The sequence below is a fragment of the Pogona vitticeps genome, chromosome 12 (genome assembly GCF_051106095.1).
Source record: "Pogona vitticeps strain Pit_001003342236 chromosome 12, PviZW2.1, whole genome shotgun sequence".
NCBI classification, from domain to species: domain Eukaryota; kingdom Metazoa; phylum Chordata; class Lepidosauria; order Squamata; family Agamidae; genus Pogona; species Pogona vitticeps.
The window spans coordinates 5,019,395-5,037,321 of record NC_135794.1 but is presented as its reverse complement, the minus strand read 5'-3'; the positions used below and the strand labels follow the sequence as shown (position 1 = coordinate 5,037,321).

The window sequence follows — 17,927 nt, the reverse complement described above, 5'->3', positions numbered from 1 at the left end:
CCCCATTGGAACACACTAAGCGGGTTTCAATGCATTCCAATGGGGAACGCTTTTCGCTAGACAATGTTTTCACAAGATAGCGATTTCAATGGAACGGATTAACATCGTCTAGTGAGGCACCACTGTATTTCTGGATTCCTTGATGAGGTAAACCTGTATGAATTGAGTGGAGGATTACTCAGGGGAAATTCAGATAGCTGAATAACTAATTTCTAACACATTTTTGGGAACAAATGAGATTCCATCCCCTAACATGAAACACAACTGAAATCAAAATTTTGCCAGAAAGAATCTTGAATCTGTATAACTCATCAGCAGCTATGTTCCTGTCAAAAACTCTCAAAGTAGCCTCGCCAGGAAAAAAAATCTGTTAATACAAAATGTAATCCAATCAAAATCTTCAGCTTTTCAAGTGCTTCAATTTTCTACAGTACTTCTGCTGTAAAACAGAAAAAAAGTTTCAAGATCTTTAAAGTAGACAAAACCATCATTTAATTTTAACTTAATGCCATGTTCCTTGTAAACATACAGCTCTCCAAACCATAGTGGGAAAATACATTGCCCTCCCAAAACTCCAGCTTGCAGAACTGTGAAAAGGCATTGCAGATTTTGAAAAAGTGGATCTGTATGGAAGACTAGTAATAGGTGACTGCCTCCTTACTTCCTTACTGGCTCTCTTGCATTGCAACAGCTTTCTGTCATATTCTAGCAAGAAGTAGGTTTGATGCATTCACAACAGTCAAGAGTATAATAAAAAAGGAGACTTTCAGCATCTAATTTCTATGCATAGGTAGTTAATGTAGCCAGCAAAAACAAAACTATTAGCATCCACATGTTTTCATGAATGTTGTACTTTTTAAGGTACTTTAGTATACTTCTGCAAGTTCAGTAGAATAGTGTAAAAAAAAAGTCCCCAAAGGATGATAGGTCCCAAGTATTTTTGTCTCAATTAAGGCAGCAATTACAAGTTAAGCCACAATCTTATCAATATTTACCTAGAAGTAGCACTGAATTCAGTAAAGCTTACTTCTGAGCAGACTTGAAAAAGACAGCACAATCAATCAAATGAATATAGAAAAGAACCTTTACTTTTTTGAACATCTACATACTGACTGGTCTGGAGAAATATTTCAAATGTATAAGAAGGAACATTTAATATTTAGAAATCAGCCCTACAAACGCAGGATAAAAAGTAACATGCCATGGCACCAGAACAAACCTTTTAGATTTCTGGTTAACTAAATGTCCCAAATATTACAGCTCTAATTCTTACAGGTAGTCTCTGTTAAGGGAAGAAAAACCAAAAGCTTATTTGTCTACGTTATCAACTAACGTTTTTCCCATCAAAAAAGCCATCCAAGCAGAACAATATTGGCATCTTCAAGGCCAGCCAAATAAATAAACACTGCAAGATAGAATACAGATGACCAAGACTCAGGAGTAATCTCACTTTTCCTCCATAAGCTGTCCAAATGCTTGAAGGAAGGGAAACATTAAAGGGTCAATACATTGGGGAGTATGGTGGTATTTAGTCAAGCAAAAGCAAGAACTGACAAAGGCCAAGAATAAAGAAATCCATCCCTGAGACTGTATTTGTGTCAGTTTCCTGTATGGTGTTCCCATTACAGGAGCAGAGTGAAACGATTATAAGTTCTAGAAACCACAGGCTGAGACTCTGTCTACTATTTCCCTTTGGGCGGCGAGAAGGGGAAATCAAGCAGGATATCTGAAGTAATGAAAAAAGCCACTGAAAATCACAAAAACCTTCTGGAACTCTGGAATGTGCTCTTTGCCTGTGATGTCCAGGCACCCAGTTTTCAAATTCTGACTGCCCTTGACTTTAATGACAGCAGCCTAATGAAACCAATAGCAGGAGACCTAGCCAAATGACAAATCCTCAAGCTAAAGCAGATAATAGGTACAATGCAGACACAATGCCTTCCAAAGTTTTATCTTTAAATCAAGCAGAGCCTTTCCTCTGCGAGGTACCCTATTTCTCTGCTGTCTACAGCTAGCAATTGAATGCAGAAATGTCTGGTTAATCCTTAGAGCATCAACTGTACCAAACTCCAAAAGAGCTAGCAGAGGCCACAGAAATATTTCTTTGCTTCCCCAGGGCATTTTCTGAACTGTTTAGTTGATGCCTCTCTACCAGCAGACATAGGTAGTTCAGGCAGAGATCCCTTATGGGGACAACTCCAAGGGACCATCAACACCTCTCATTACTGCTTTCACACCTCTAGATTTCAGTCACAGGGAGACAGAGCCAGCCTGTGTGGCATTGGACAAGCTGCACAGTCCCCAAGATGCCCCCAGAAGAAGGGAATGGGAAATAACTTCTGAGTGTCCTCTACCTGGAAAAGGGTTGTTGTAAGTCAGAACTGACTTGACTGCACTTAATTATTATTTAAGCAGACTGGCTAGTTCAGAGGTTTAGGTGTCTGGCTGTAGAGTCTGACACTGTCCCTCCAGGGAGTAGATTCCCCACTGTGCCTCCAGCCTATGTAGCCTCGGGCAAACTGCATAATCCCAAGATGCCCCCAGAACCACATCTGAGTATTCTCTACCTGGAAGTAGTCATTATAACTCAGAATTGACATGATTATATACCTAAGGTACTGTAATCCAGTTTACTAAGAACAGCAGAGCTCTTGTTCCTCTTCAGGTTCCTCTCAATCCCCAAAACCCACATTAGAGGCTCCATCACTGCAAGGGCAACCAAGGGCTTTAAGGAACACCATCACTGGAGAAAGCAAAGCACACCCATGCACAGAGGCTCTCACCCCATGTAAAGGCACAAATAAAGGCAACAGAACGAGCCCTCCTACCTCAAGCACACTGAACCCTGAGAAGAAACCCCATTAAATTCAACGGGGCTTCCATACCCGTTTTTTTTGGGGGGGAGGCTGCTGAAGAGAATCAGAGGAGGAGGCATTCGTGCTCTGGGGCCCCAGTTTCTCAGGAAAGGAGGCGGAGATGGAGGGAGTCCTCGTTCCCGTCCCAAACTTTCCCCTCAAACTTAGGGCAAGAAGGAGCTCGCCTCTCTGTGTCGGTGGGTGGGTTCGTGGGGGGACCCGTCGGAGGCCCGAGGCGGGGGGGGGGCCCGAAACGAAGCTGTCAGGAACTGCCATTCCGGGTCTCTCTTCCTCCTCCTCCCCCGGCCCCAATTCCCTTCTCTTCCTCCCCTCACGCCAGGAAGTTACACCGCCGCCACCCCCAACTCCCCGTCTGAGGGGAAATCACGAACCCGACCGACCGGCAGGAAACCTCTCCCGCTTTCTCTCCCTCCCGCCCCCGCCCCACCGACCTTGCTTTCCGCTGCCCCTCAGAAAAAAAATAAATCAATACATTCCAACACCCCTCCCCCTTCCGTGAAGCATTTAAACCGCTTTTTTACCTCAGGCGTCGTCGTCAATTTCTTTCTTTCTTTCTATCTCTCTCTCCCCCCTCCTCTCCTCAAGGCCTGTTTTTTTTTTGTCCCCTCCTGAGGCGAACTCCCCGGGTGAGTAAAGACACGTCGGGATGGGTTTTACCTGGGCTCCGAGGGCGGGAGGGAGGACTTCTTCTCTGCTCTCCCCCCCCCCCCCACACTCCCTCAGGGCCGGTGTCGTCGCCTTCGCCGCCCGGCACAAGCCCTTCCGACGGCCCTGAAGGACGGACGGGCGGAAGGGGACCGCTTTTCTCCCCCCCCCCCTTCTTTTTCTTCTTCTCCCTCACGCGCAACAACTCGCTGGCGAACTCCCCTCAAACTACCGGCCGCCTGCCTGCCTGCCTGCCTGCCACAGGCGAGGCTCGCGCGTGGCCCCGCCCACCTCGCCAAGCGCTCTCAGCCTCCTCCCTCCCTCCCTCCCTCCCTCCCTCCCTCCCGCTCGCGCCGCCAACCCGTCACTCAAGGCGCGGGAGTCTCGCGCGCCGGGCGAGTGGGCGGGGCCGCCGGAAGAGGAGAGGAAGAAAAGTTAAGACTTCAGGGAGCTCTGGCGCAGCTGCTTCACGCGCAGGCGCACGCGCGCGCTCGCGCTCACAGACACTCTTTCTCTCCCTCCCGCCCACTCGGCTCACCCATCCACCCTCGCGCCGTCCAAGACGTTAAAAAAATGTGGGGGGCGTGGCTTCTCTTTCCCATTCTGAGTGGGAGAGAGCTGGGTGGGAGAGAGAAAGCTTGCGGCTCCTTCTCTCCCTTGCTGGGAATTTGCGCCCGCGGACTACGTTCCCCAGCATGCACCGCGCCGGGAACCGTTCGACGGGTTTTAGCGCGTCGCAGCGATCCCTCAGGTTTCAGGGATCCTTCCGCCAAATATTAAAAAAAAAATAAATCCGTGACTATGTTTGATCTAAATGAAATTTTTTATTTAATCTAGAGGCCCAATTCGCGGCGCTTGGAGCAACCCGAGGCTGAAAGAGCGGTTTTAGATCTCTTTTTTTAAAAACTGGGATAAAAGGGAGCCGAGTGGGGGGCGGAGGGATCTTAGAGAGAAGGTGGCCGTGCTGCGCCGGTTCCTGAAAGGGGGGGCAAGAGAGAGGGGGAGAGGATGATGGTGGCCGAGTGGGGGTGAAGGGGGCAGGAGGCTCTGAGGGGACCCCCCCCTGCCCGTTACCCTGCTTTTCCGTGACAGGTCAGTTTTGTCTGGTAGGGGGAGGGGAGAAAGAAGAGCTGTGTCCTATACTTGTGGGGGGGGAATGAGGTGAAGAAAGCGAGAGGTGGTAGGTGTTGTGAGGGAAGGAAGGGGATGAGGTAAAATTGGGGACTTGTGAAGGGGGAGGAAAAGAGGAAGCCACTAGGCCTCTCGGGTCTTCTCTGCCCCCCCCCCCCCCGAACGATATGAAGCTTCCAAAAGTCTAGGGGCCTAGTATCATCCTATTTCCTCATTTCTCACTTTCACAACCCCCCCACCTCCCTCCCCCCCACACAAAAAAAGATCGTGCCCTGAAGGAAGAATCTTCTGGGCCTACCCGATTCCCACGTGCCTCCTTGTTTGGAGGAGGAGCTCCTGTCAGACACAGCTTTACTTCTCTGTAAAATGAGAGTTCCCCACTTTTATTTCTTATCACCTGCCCAAGTAGGCCCTATATAACGTTTCCCCCTCTCTTGAGGTTTTTATCGTCAGAACAACCCTGTGAGATAGGTTACGCTGTGGGGAAGAATGAATCTGATCGATTCAGAACGCTTTGTGGAGCAGTCAAGGGGGTTGGATCTACATCTCTTTAGCCAAAGTACACACTCCAGTATAAATTTCTAAAATGTTACTTTGGTTTTGCAGGGACCATTTTGGTATGATGAATTTTGTTGTATATGCATTATTGTTGTTGTTGTTATTATTGATTATTGATTATGATGAACTGCAGAGCTGGAAGGGACCTTATGGATCATTGAGCCCTGTCCCTGCCAAGGAGGCTCAGTGGGGAATTGAACTCCTAACCACTGGCTCCTCAGTCAGATGCTTAAACGACTGAGCTATGCAGCAGTTCATCCTACTATTTGTAATCATGGCTTTAAAATATGATAAATGTTCACCAGGTTATGGTACTTCAGTTCTCAGGTTTCTACAGTTTTATTCAGTAGTTGCTGCTGAAAATAATTTTTAAAGCATGAAATAAAGTTATTTATTTATAGAGTTGTTTATTTACTGCCCCATTAGTGCAATGCACTAATATCGGCGGTTTGCAACAAGTAGAATAAGAGATCGATTTTTAAAATGTGTAAAACAATAAAAATATAAAGCCACCAAAAAAGCAATAGCAAAAGGCACTACCACTGTACATGTTTCAGAAGGAATGAAATAACGGGTCCCTACCCCCATTGAACCCTCAGTCTAGAGGATAACAGAACAAAAAGATGAACTGTAAACTGCATTAGAAGACTTTTCCATTTTAGTTAGACCACTAGCATGCATGTTTAGTAGTCCTACTTGGGTGTTGTTGTCATAGAATGTTGGGACATTGATGCTGTAGATAATACGTTTGGTAGGGGAATCAGGTTTTGTTTTGTTTCTTTCGCAGTGAGATACAAATCGAAGCTCCAAAGAGCTTTAGCGTTTCTCCATTTTGCTATGGAGCAATGTTGACGTTCTGTGTACAGTGGACTCTCGATTTACAGACGGCTCGACTTACAGACTTTTCGAGTTACAGACTTCTCTGGCTGCAAAATTTAGATTCGACTTGCAGCCAGAGAATCAACTTACAGACCAGAAAAAAACCAAAATGGAATAAAAATAGAATAAAAACCACTGGTTATGGGATTAATTGGTTTTCAGTGCATTGTAGGTCAATGGAGATTCGACTTACAGACTTTTCGACTTATATTTATTTATTTATTTATTGGACTTATATACCGCCCCATAGCGCTACAAGCACTCTCCGGGCGGTTTACAATTTTAATTATAAAGGCTACACATTGCCCCCCCAGCAAGCTGGGTACTCATTTTACCGATCTCGGAAGGATGGAAGGCTGAGTCAACCTTGAGCCGGCTACCTGGGATTTGAACCCCAGGTCGTGAGCACAGTTTTAGCTGTAGTACAGCGTTTTAACCACTGCGCCACTTGCAGCCACCATTCCAATACGGATTAATTCCTTAAGTAGAGGGTCCACTGTAATTATGTCTTTCTTGTATATGAAATCTTTGTTCATTTTTGTATGGTTTATTTTGAAGATTTGAGGATGTGTAAGATTTGTGACTGTACATCAAAGACCTTATGCTGAAATTGATTTTGTTTTTTCTGTGTGACCTTTTTGCCTTTCCAAATTTAGTGGTTTTCCTGGCTGTGTGCAAATTATAGCTTTTTGGAAATTTAGTAATAATAACAATAGTCTTTGAACTGCAGAACTGGAAGGGATCCAATAGATCATCGAGTCCAGCCCTAATCAAGGAGGCACAGTGATGAATCTAACTTCCAACTTCTGGCTCTGCAGTCAGAGATCTAAGCCATACTTCTAAGTTATATAGAATAGATAGTGTGGTCAGCCTGGATGACACCTAGCACAGCTAGCAGGTGTTTGTAACATATCTGGATAGGAATAGATAGAACTCATATATGATCCTGGCTGTGCCATAGTCAGGCCTTCTTCTGATTAAGCTTCAGTCAGCTTTGTATTCTTTCCTTGCTTTGTGTGCATTCTTCTACTTGTTCCCTTGTTCTTCTGTGAAGGTGAGAAACAAAGCCACACAGAGAGAAGAGGTTTCTTGTATCCCTGGTGTAGTGCCAATTCAGACTTCCTGTAGCAATGTTCTCTGGTGTGGGGCTATTTCTTGCTCTGGACTTCATGTATAAACATGATTGCTGCAGGCTCTAATGCAAAATTAAGACATAAGACATAAGACATAAGAAATTTATTTGTCATTGCGCTCACAAGTGGGTGCAACGAAATGAGGTGCTCTTCCCCAAGGTAAAACTGGACAACACTACAAAAAAAAGTTAAAATATACACAACTTTCACCATCCAAATATAGACACCCCGTTTTCTCTCAGCAATTAAAATCCACCAAAAACCTATGGCCCCACATTTAAACTCAATACTGCACTTGGGTAAAAACTGTTCTTGAATCTGCTTGTCCTTGCTTTCAATACCCTGAATCTCCTTCCTGATGGTAATAGTTTAAAGAGCTGATATCCCGGATGAGAGGAGTCTTTCAGTATGTTAGATATCTTCCTCTTACATCTGTTCTTATACAATTCTTCCAAAGAGGGGAGTGAACAGCCAATGATGTTTTGGGCTGTCTTAATCACCCTTTGAATTGCCTTTTTCTCTGCCACTGTGCAGCTCGTGAACCATACACAGAGACAGTAGGATAATATGCTCTCAATCGAACTCCGATAGAAGGTGATTAACAAACTCTCAGTCAATTGTTGCTTTCTAAGAATCCTTAGAAAATACAACCGTTGTTGTGCCTTCCTGATTAACGCAGCGGTGTTTGCACTCCAAGTCAGGTCATTTGTTATGATAGTCCCAAGAAACTTACATTCAACCACCTGTTCCACACAAACTCCATCTATATACAGTGGCTGAATGTCTGCTCTTTTTTTCCTATAGTCCACTATGAATTCCTTGGTTTTTTGGATGTTAAATAAAAGATTGTTTTTTTTGCACCAGCGGGATAGCTGTAATACCTCATCCCGATACGCAGACTCATCATCCCCAGAGATAAGTCCTACTAGTGTAGTATCGTCTGCAAATTTGATAATCCTATTACTGGGATGGTTATTGGTGCAATCCGATGAATAAATGGAGAACAGTAGTGGACTAAGGACACAACCTTGTGGAGTGCCAGTGCTGAGTATCTTGTCAGTAGAGATGTAGTCATTCAGTTTAACCCTTTGTGGACGATTTGTTAAAAAATCCAAAATCCACAGACAGATAGAATCTGGAAAATCAAGATCTTTAAGTTTGTCTATTAATCTGTGGGGTATAATGGTGTTAAAAGCAGAGCTAAAGTCCGCGAACAGCATTCTTACATAATTCCCTTGTGTTTCCAAGTGGGATAAAGCCATATAAAGCACAGTATTGATCGCATCCTCGGTTGATCTATTTTCTTTATAAGCAAACTGAAGCCTATCAAAGGAATCAGGAAGGCAGGAGATAATATATTTCCGAACTAACTGCTCAAAGCACTTCATTAAGATTGAAGTTAGTGCCACCGGCCTGTAGTCATTCGGACTGTTTGTAGGCAACTTTTTAGGCAGTGGAACGATGACGGAAGCCTTGAGACAGACGGGAACTGCGCATAGTGTCAGGGATCTATTAAAAATTACAGTCCATATCCCGGCTAGCTGATCAGCACAGTCTTTTACCACCCGACCAGGAATTAAGTCGGGTCCAGCTGCTTTTCTGGAGTTAACCACTTTCATAGTCTGTCTCACATCCTGCTCATTCACAATGAAGGGGGGACTCTGCTGAGTAAATGATGGCAAACAAACAGTTTCAGTTTGATCGATCTCGAATCGAGCAAAAAAGTTGTTCAACTCCTCAGCCACCTCCACACCTCCGCCTGAGGAAACCTTTTTTGCTTTGTAGTTTGTTAGTTGTTGAACCCCCTGCCAAACTTGCCTCATGTTATTGCTGAGAAAGCAGTCTTCAATTCTCCTCTTGTATTCGGCCTTAGCTTGCTTAATGCCTCTCCTCAAATTCGTTCTTGCTGCACTGTAGTCTAGATCATCCCCAGACTTAAAAGCCTTATTTCTAGGTACTTATTTAAAATGCAAAATTAAACAAAATTCATAAAAAGCACCATATTATATATTTATTGCCACTCTTACTGCTCATTTGTTTTGAATCTTGCTGTCCTAACTTCTTTGAACAGGCTTTCTAATCATGGCTGTTTCACACTCTTTCCCCACAAAGTAGAAAAAATCAGTATTCAAACATCTCCTTGGTATCATTTATGTGTTGTTGGGATGAGAAAACAATTATGGATCACAGCATGTATCCCCTCCTGAAAGTTATTGAGTTTCGTTAATGATCAGGAAGTGAGGAAGTTCTGGAATTGCGAGCAAGGCACCCCAGGCAACTGTCAGTGGAATGTGTTCGCTTCCAGCAAGTTGTTTGTGCATAGAACTGAAACAATATTGAGCTCTTATGAAGCAGTCCAGTGAGATGTCTGAAAGACCACTTTCCTCGCATATAAACCTGTCCATTAGTTAAGGTCTTCATTGAAAGCCTACTCTGTGTGCCCCTCCTCTTGAGACTAAACAAGTGGCAATTAGGAGAAGAGCTTGTGGTGGCACCTTCCTTGTAGAATGCTTTCTGCAGCATTGCCAGTTTTGAGCTGCAGTCGTGGGCTCTGTTTCCTGACAGCCATCTGGGTTGAATGCTATGGGATGTGAATTAAAATATATAGAACTGGCAAATTTCAAAGAGGTTTTATTGATCCAGGTCACTGAATTAGTCTCCCTCTCCCTTCCACCCTCCATCTCCCTTCCTTTCCCACTCCCGCTTTTCTTTTATTTATTTTAACTTTTACAAGCTCTGTGGGCTGTAAGGTTCAAAAATAAGAAAAATGTATTTTAAATAAATAATAAAATTAGGAAAAGTATGGAAAGTAAGGTGGTGCTTTGAGTGTTCTGGATGACATGTGGATAGTCATCAAAATCAAGCCTGTTCTCCCCTGGTCATTATGCTGTATAAAATTGGCTAAAATAAATGTTCTTGAAATATTGTGGCAAATATCTATTGAGCTTCTCCTGATTGGAAAACCCTTCCAGCATTGTAGTGAGGATCATGCCTGTTGTGCAAGTATTTTTGTAGCATAAGTAGAGAGTGAGTTTTGTTCATGGAGATCACTTTCTTGTGTAGTGGTGCCATGTGTGCAAGTGGCACAGTGTCTCATTACTACCTTGGCAGTGAAGTGCTGTGTAGATAGTGTTCTAGCAATTTAGCTTTCAGTATTTTTAAAATGGGGGCTAGGAATGTTGCCACGAATTTTGCACCCACTTCCCAATTTGATGGGATGTCGTTTGACATGGGGTGTTATCTCATGATCCAGGTGTCACGTCTGCATTGGTTTTCTTTGTGCCACCATATGTGTCAGAAACTGCCTTCAAAAAAGTTAGGCTACTGGTCTGTCTAGTCTGGTCCGCTTGTCACAGACTGGCAGTAGCACCTAAGGTTTCAGACAGATTTTCTCAGCCCTCCCAACAGATGCAAGGGATCATCTGCATGCAAAGGCCACAAACCACCACCAACTTATGGCTCTTCCTGTTATCTTTCATGCAGTGTTGTTCCTCCCCTCCCCTGGCAATTTATGTTTTGGTGCTAAACTAATAGGAGATTTGTTCAGGGCCATCTAGTTTTTGAGATTGCAAAACTGGGATTAGATGAAGAGGAGAAAGCCAAGTGCTCTAGTTTGATGAGCTTTCATCAAATGTAACTAAATGCTGGCAAAGCAGAGTTGGATGATGAAAGCTATTTTTAAACTAGAACTAGGATTTTATTTTTGTAGATTTCTCCTGTTTAGACAGCTTATTTCTATTACTAATTCCCTTGGCTTTCTTTCAAATCCTTAGGTCTCCAATGGTATGTCTGTTTCTTGTTTCAGAAAGCTGTTTATCCACGATTTGCTTTTTTAGAATGGTATCAGTAAATAAATGCTAGACTGGTTTTTTTAAAAAATCTTATTGGGCTGGCACATTTTAGTACCCTTGTTGAGCAGTGCTGTAAGGAAAAGTAATGGTGCTGGCGGCAGCAGAAAACCACCTCTTCCTGTCCTGTGCTAATTTTGTTTATCCTTTAAAGGTTGAAGTAGTGTTCTTAAAATGTTTGAATATTTGTGAGAACATTGTGAGTCAATCTAAAATAAGTCAGGGATTAATGTCGGATTGTGGGAATCCTCCTACGAACTTAGTTTAAAAGAGTGTAGATAAATCAGCTTTGAACAACTGCTTAGTACCATTGTTCTGTGAACAAAAATATCACTATTTAAGTGATCTTGAGAATTCTCACTTAAAGAGTCAAGTGGAGATTCTGATTAAATTAGAACAATGAGCATGGTAGCTGAGGATGTGTAAAGAAATGTTTTTGTAAGTGATACCTTGAGAAGTGAAAACTGACATTAACATGAAGTTCATTTACCCCCTTGGGCTCTCCTAATTTGAAGCTACTCTCTCCTATCAGTTTTCAAAAAAATCTGAGAAATGCCAAAGTATTTATTTTATTTTATTTCTAGAGTTCGCTTTATATCCATATTTCTCCTTTAGGATGGTCTTCTCACATATATAAAGTGTTCTGTGTAGTTAAATTAATAATTGTCATGTAAAATCTTGGTGGGGTTAGCAGAGGGATTTATAGTTTTCTTTTAGGCTGTTCAAAGTTAGCCATGGGAGAAAACATAATGTCATCAAAACAAGCAGAACTTAATATACTGATATCAATCCAGTACCTAGTTGTCTTGGTTACAATCTTGAAGAAAACTCCCTCTTCCTCCTTGTCCTCACCTCTCTATCTTCACTTTATTGAGGTACAGATTTTTTTTTTCCTAGAAGAAGCCAACTTTTGGCTTCTTTAGCTATTCTGAAATATATTTGATAGGTTTATTTTGATCTGTACAACCATTTTTTCTGCACAGATTGAATGTGCTTGCATTGAGTTTGTTGTGTGATTGAAATTCCATCATTGGAAATTGCTGGCAGGCACATAATGAGTTTGTGGATTTCCCCTCCACCGAGTTCTAGGCATGCATGCCAACAATTTGAGTTCACTATGGCAGATTCATATGAATGCTTTGTCATGGGCATCTTCCATAATTTCATCATTCTTGGGTTTTTTTCTCAGTTTAGTCTCGCATGCATTCTACGGAAGGTTGAATAAGTTCTTCTTTTCAGAATACTGATTCCACTTGGCTGCAAGGCAAGGAACTGGGAGTTTAATGCCCCTCTGTCCCTTGTAGGAGAAAAGCTGACTTGTGTGGTCTTAAGGAAGCTATTCAGTCCCAGAATACCCGCAGAACAGGAGTGGGAAACTACTGAGTATTCTATGCCTGTTGAGTGCCAGAAAGGGCCCATGAGTTGGGATTGACTTGACAACATATAATTATCATTATTCTTTGACTTAAAATAAAGACTGTAATGGCAGGTAAACATTTACTGGCTAATGGTGCAATCTTGTATGTGTATTCTCAGAATTAAATACTATTAAATTAAGTAGTGCTTCTTCCCAAATTTGTGGGTACAGGATTGCAGCAGTCATCTATAAGCTTAATCGAAAGTATCTGAGGGCTGGTCCCCTTGAACTCAGTAGAGCTCAAAAAGATGTTTAGCTGACATCTACCCTGTTTTCCCGAAAATAAGACCTAACCTGAAAATAAGCCCTAGTATGATTTTTCAGGATGTTCGAAATATAAACCCTACCCCAAAAATAAGCCCTTGTTAAGTGAAACCCCGCCCTCTAGCATTGTGCAGCAGTGTGCAGCAACCAGAAGATGACATGACTGTAAAATAAAACATCCCTTGAAAATAAGCCCTAATGCGTTTTTTGGAGCAAAAATTAATATAAGACCCTGTCTTATTTTCGGGTAAACACGGTAGTTGCAACTTTGTGTAAACATGTTGAGTCTGACTCTAGGGTTAGCTTGCATGGATCTATTAAAATTGTATGTTGCTTTTAGTTTAGTCGATTTTATGTTGATTTTAATTTAGTTAGCCTTCTTGGAAGAGTCAGTGGCCAGACTGAATTATAACTAAATTAGATAACTAAATCTGATATAACAAGGAGCAATGAAGAATTAAAAACAAATAAGATGATAATAAAAAGAATTAATTGTCACCTTAACTCTAATGAGACTAATTTTTCAGATACTTTTTATAATTAAAAAAATAATAATTCATTTTGCAATTGGGTTGGTTCATAGCTGGGATATGGTTCTTCTGAGTAGTATTAGAAAATGGAATCTTACAGAAATTCATTATTTGCTTCTTAAGATCAAAGCCTGCAATAAGTGTGATGGCAGCTCTCAGTTTTCCTTATGCTAAATGCCAGTAATTAGCTAGGAAGTACATAATGTAAGCAAACAGATCTAGCAGGAAATCAGAACAGATTTGCCAGACATTTCTCTGTGTGGTCTTCTATGTAATTCTTCAGATCCTAAGAGTGGAGGGAATTGAGGTATTGGAGAAGTTAAGATTATCTTATCACAATGCCTGCAATTTGTGTACTTCTCTGAGCTAGTACAGATATGATGATCTTCATATCTGAACAGTTTTTACAGAAGGCACTGTTTTATAGAAAGGCATGTCTGTGTCTAGTAATCAATGATTAGAAAACTGTGACAGTCTGCTTCTAATGTTTCAGTGAATCTTTACAGGTTTATTGATCTGAAATTAATTTGCAGGGGCTAGCATTTGTCTGCCTTCCAGAGCATCATTATTGGGAACATATATTTGGCAGATGAACCCTTAACAAGCTGGAACACAGTGAATAGCACACACTAATCTTAGTAATTAAACATTGGGTACAATGAAAAATGTTTGTTCAAGCATATCCTCAGTTATTTAATGTCTTATTATTTCATTTTACACTGATAGTGTCCACACAGTTTGTTTCCAAAACTCCCTTTTAAAAACTTTTCAATTAACTATATAATAATTAGGATTAATTTGAGTTGGGTTTGTACAGACAGTTCCTTTAGATACCTATGGCAGAGTTAAAATCAGTATTGAATAAAGTGTTAGGCAAATTCTTATCATTCCCTCACACATCCTCAACTACCATGCTCATTGTTCTAATTTAATCAGAATCTCCACTTGACTCTTTAAGTGAGAATTCTCAGGATCACTTAAATAGTGGTATTTTTGTTCACAGAACAATGATACTAAGCAGTCGTTCAAAGTTGACTTATTTACACTCTTTTAAACTAAGTTTGTAGGAGGATTCCCACAATCCGACATTAATCCCTGACTTATTTTAGATTGACTCACAATGTTCTCAGAAATATTCAAACATTTTAAGAATACTACTTCAGCCTTTAAAAGGTAAACAGAATTAGCACAGGACAGGAAGGGGAGGTTTTCTGCTGCTGCCAGCACCACCACTTTTCCTTACAACACTGTTCAACAAAGGTACTAAAATAGATAAATAGGACATTAGAACATGCAGATGTACTTTTAAATCTGAAACTTTCACAAAGATAGGGGAAAAGTTGGAGTAAACTAGCAACTGGCTGGGCTTCAAAGTCTTTTTAGTTGATAGCATGAGGAATTCTTGCTTTACTTTATTGAAGATAGCTCTTTGCTAGTCACTGTGTGCAGAGAAGTGAGGCAAGCAACAAAATATTTAATGCTAAACTGCTGTTGAGACTGCATGTGAAGATAACATGGCTAAGTGTTTTTTGCATATGTGATGGGGAATCAATTCAGAAAAAGTATTGCAAACTATGCAGTTGAGTTTTAAGAGTTTGCCGTGTTCATAGTATAATGTGAAATGAATGTAATTTAATGTAATGGAATCTTAAGATATAAATCAAATAAATAAATAAATATTAGAATGGACTTCCAAGGCTATGGCTGTGTGCATGTATCCTTTGGAGTAAATCCTACTTAACTTGATACTGAATTTGAAATAGCAACAGAAATAACAGTAACATCTCAGATTCATGGCTATGACTGTCTTCTCATATAACTCCTCGATTTTGTTTTATGTCTTCCCACTTTCTAATGATTCGTGCCCTTGGTGTATCGTGATAACTCAGTTCTTCTTGGCTTACCAAAGAAAATTAATTAATTAATTAATTTGATTTTTATCCTGCCCAGCTTGGGATATTTTCGTCTCAGTACATTACATAGCTTTGCTGGGGGGAAGCAAAATACAATAGATTTGTTGCATTTTCCCAAGGTTTCTTTTTAACATTGTGTTTTATTTTTGTTTTGGAGCTTAAAGTCTGTATGTAGCAAATAGTTGACAAGTAAGTCTTCAAGTGACAATTTTGTGAAATGCCTACTTCTTAGGTCTAGATGTGTGTAAATTCTGCAGGCAGACATGACTTTCAGGAACTAAAATGTCCTCTCTGCGTGGATGAAGGCTAAACATGGTCCTGTAACTGCCACATAACAATTGCATTCTCTTGTTCTGGTTTTCTCAGTCCATACTCAATTTCTTTTCTTGCTTTGGAACAACTACTGCACTAAAATCTTCGTGTTCTATCCTCCTGCAAATGGTAGGTTAGTTCTGTCTTTCTTTTCCCCCAACTTTGGTCTTCAAGACCATTAAGTAGTTTAAAGTTCACTGCAAAGTTGCCAGTATGTTATTTATTTTATTTTATTTATTTATTTGATTTATACCCCGCCCATCTGGCCTAAAAGACCACTCTTTTATTGAAATAATAGACTTTGGTTCTATAGGAGAGAGAGAAAAAATCTTGGTTTTTCAAATCAGGTGCTGATATCTGACAGTATTTGTGCAGATATTTGAGAAATAAAAAATGACTCATGCTGTCCTAGAACACTAAAGTCCTTGATGTAGAAGAATAACATTATACTTGCTTGCTAGTTTCATTGTTAAAAATGGTTCAGTAATGATGACTATTTGAAGTTAAAAAGAGATGAGAACATTTTTTCCTTTTTCTGCATGAAGACTAGAAACATTGTCTTGGAACAGATGATTATTCAGAATCGCTTTGTGCTTGTTCCATTGCATGGTTTGTCATCCTAGCAACTGATGAGGTGCCAATTTTAAAGCTCTGCTTTTATTTACTGAGGTTTTAATAAGGCATCTTTTGCCTAAATGAAGATAACTGCTTGGATTATTGTACCTAATTGTTTTCTTCATAAGGTTTGTATACTGTTTCTTATAAACAAATTATACCTGTATTTTGTTTCATCAGCCAATTAATGTTTTGAGTGTTGTGTTGTCAGATTTTATTTTATTTTTGCTCAAAAACTATGTAGCAGTCCTTGTAGGCACTTGTGGAGTTTCCCAAATTCTGCTTTAAATGCTTAATCCAGCAAGCAATTATCAAGGGAGCTATTCTAAGGATAGGTTTATTAGAAAGGTTTCAAAGCATAAAGAAAATAGCAGAGTACATGAAAAGTATTCATCCTGTTCCCAGGGCTTTGATACACTGCTGTGAGTTGGAAGAGCATTATGGGTATTGATATGCAAATAAAGAATATAATAAGAGAGGGGGGAGGCAGGGAGGATGGAGAAGCTTGCAAATGCTTCAGAAATGTTTTACCATATATTTTGTAATCTGCCATAATTCGGCTTTAAAAACACATTACAACTGATTATATGGAGACTTTCTAAATGTTCCACTTGTCAGCCAGTAAGTTATGCATGGTTGTATCAGTATTATAGTATTTTGCAGAGCAGACATGGCTTTTTGCTAGGTTGAATGTGAATTCTGAACTTACAAAGGCCCCAGAAATGCTACCCAGGATGATATTTGGGTCAGATAACAATATATGCTTATATACTGTGATAATTGATGAGGGAATAGTATGCAAATTGCAACAAAGCTCAACCAACCAACATAAACATCTCAAATAAACAAGCAATAAATACAAACTCAAGAAGAGGGAGACACACTCTCAGTGTCTATTAACAACAGCACAAGGAGGCAGGCTTTGGCAAAGCTGATGCCAAGCAGTATCCAACAGGCAATCAATACAAGCCACAAACACTGACAGTATGAAAGTAAGGGCAAAGAGCCTCTGAGGCCATCTTGTGCTTGAGCTGATGCTGAGGGCAGAAAACAACAACACACTCTTGTTTCCCCAGTGATCTCTGTGTGTGTGCATGCGCACACGTGCCTAGTGCATATATTATTACATCACAAGTTCCAGAAGTACCAAAGCTAGCTGAGGAAGGCTCAGAGAATGGTGGCCAAATATGGTTGAACACCCCACACCTACCCACTGCTCGGACACCTGTATCCAGATTCCAGGATGCACAATACCAAGCCATTAAGGATGGTTTCCTCCTTCCAGGGCTGTCTGTTTGCAAAGAGGGAACGATAAAACTGCATCCTGGCATCATCATTCATATAAGCAGCACACGCTGCTTGTTTTTTGTTAGAAGAGGACATTGCTTCTTCCGCGACAAGCAAGAGAGGGTATTCTGTGTTCTCAGTCCTGTAGTGGCAGGAAAAAAAGCTCTTTTTGCTGTGTTTCTTTCTCAGGAATGATTCAATGAAGCTTCAAGACAAGCAGTGTGCTGATTGTATGTCTTGTCTCCTCTGTTCTAGCCTAAGCTGCTACATTGTCACCTACTAGTGTGCTCCATCTCCACCACCAGTTTGTCTTAAGTTCTTGAGAAATCTCATTGGTGCCTCACATACCTTCAAGTGGGACTGTGCCAAACTACTGGAGTCCGGAAAACACAGGAACTTGTGAAGGACTGAATCATCCCTGATTTAGAATGGCATGTTATCGGGGCTATTTTTATCTACTAAGGGTATTTTAGTTAGTTAGTTGTTATCAAGTTGGAAGTGACTCATAGTGACCAAAAT

General features: G+C 41.0%; 2 protein-coding genes across 18 annotated transcripts in view; one reads left to right on the top strand and one right to left on the bottom strand.

Annotated features, from left to right (window-relative positions):
* The window catches only part of PEAK1 (pseudopodium enriched atypical kinase 1), a 60,542-nt gene extending 56,748 nt beyond the window's left edge, over positions 1-3,794 (bottom strand). For 4 of the 16 annotated variants that reach the window (XR_012081519.2, XR_012081518.2, XM_072981685.2 and 1 more), the window contains exon 1: positions 3,398-3,538. The gene's annotated coding sequence lies outside the window, so the exon portion shown is untranslated. Of the gene's footprint in view, positions 1-3,397 lie in introns of all 16 variants that reach the window. The other 12 variants (XM_078380925.1, XM_078380926.1, XM_072981688.2 and 9 more) reach the window with 7 other exon arrangements.
* Positions 3,795-4,150: 356 nt separating this feature from the next.
* The window catches only part of HMG20A (high mobility group 20A), a 57,345-nt gene continuing 43,568 nt past the window's right edge, over positions 4,151-17,927 (top strand). Inside the window, exon 1 of one of the 2 annotated variants that reach the window (XM_078380923.1) lies at positions 4,151-4,272. The gene's annotated coding sequence lies outside the window, so the exon portion shown is untranslated. Of the gene's footprint in view, positions 4,273-4,485; positions 4,614-17,927 lie in introns of those variants that run through there. The other variant, XM_020808661.3, reaches the window with a different exon arrangement.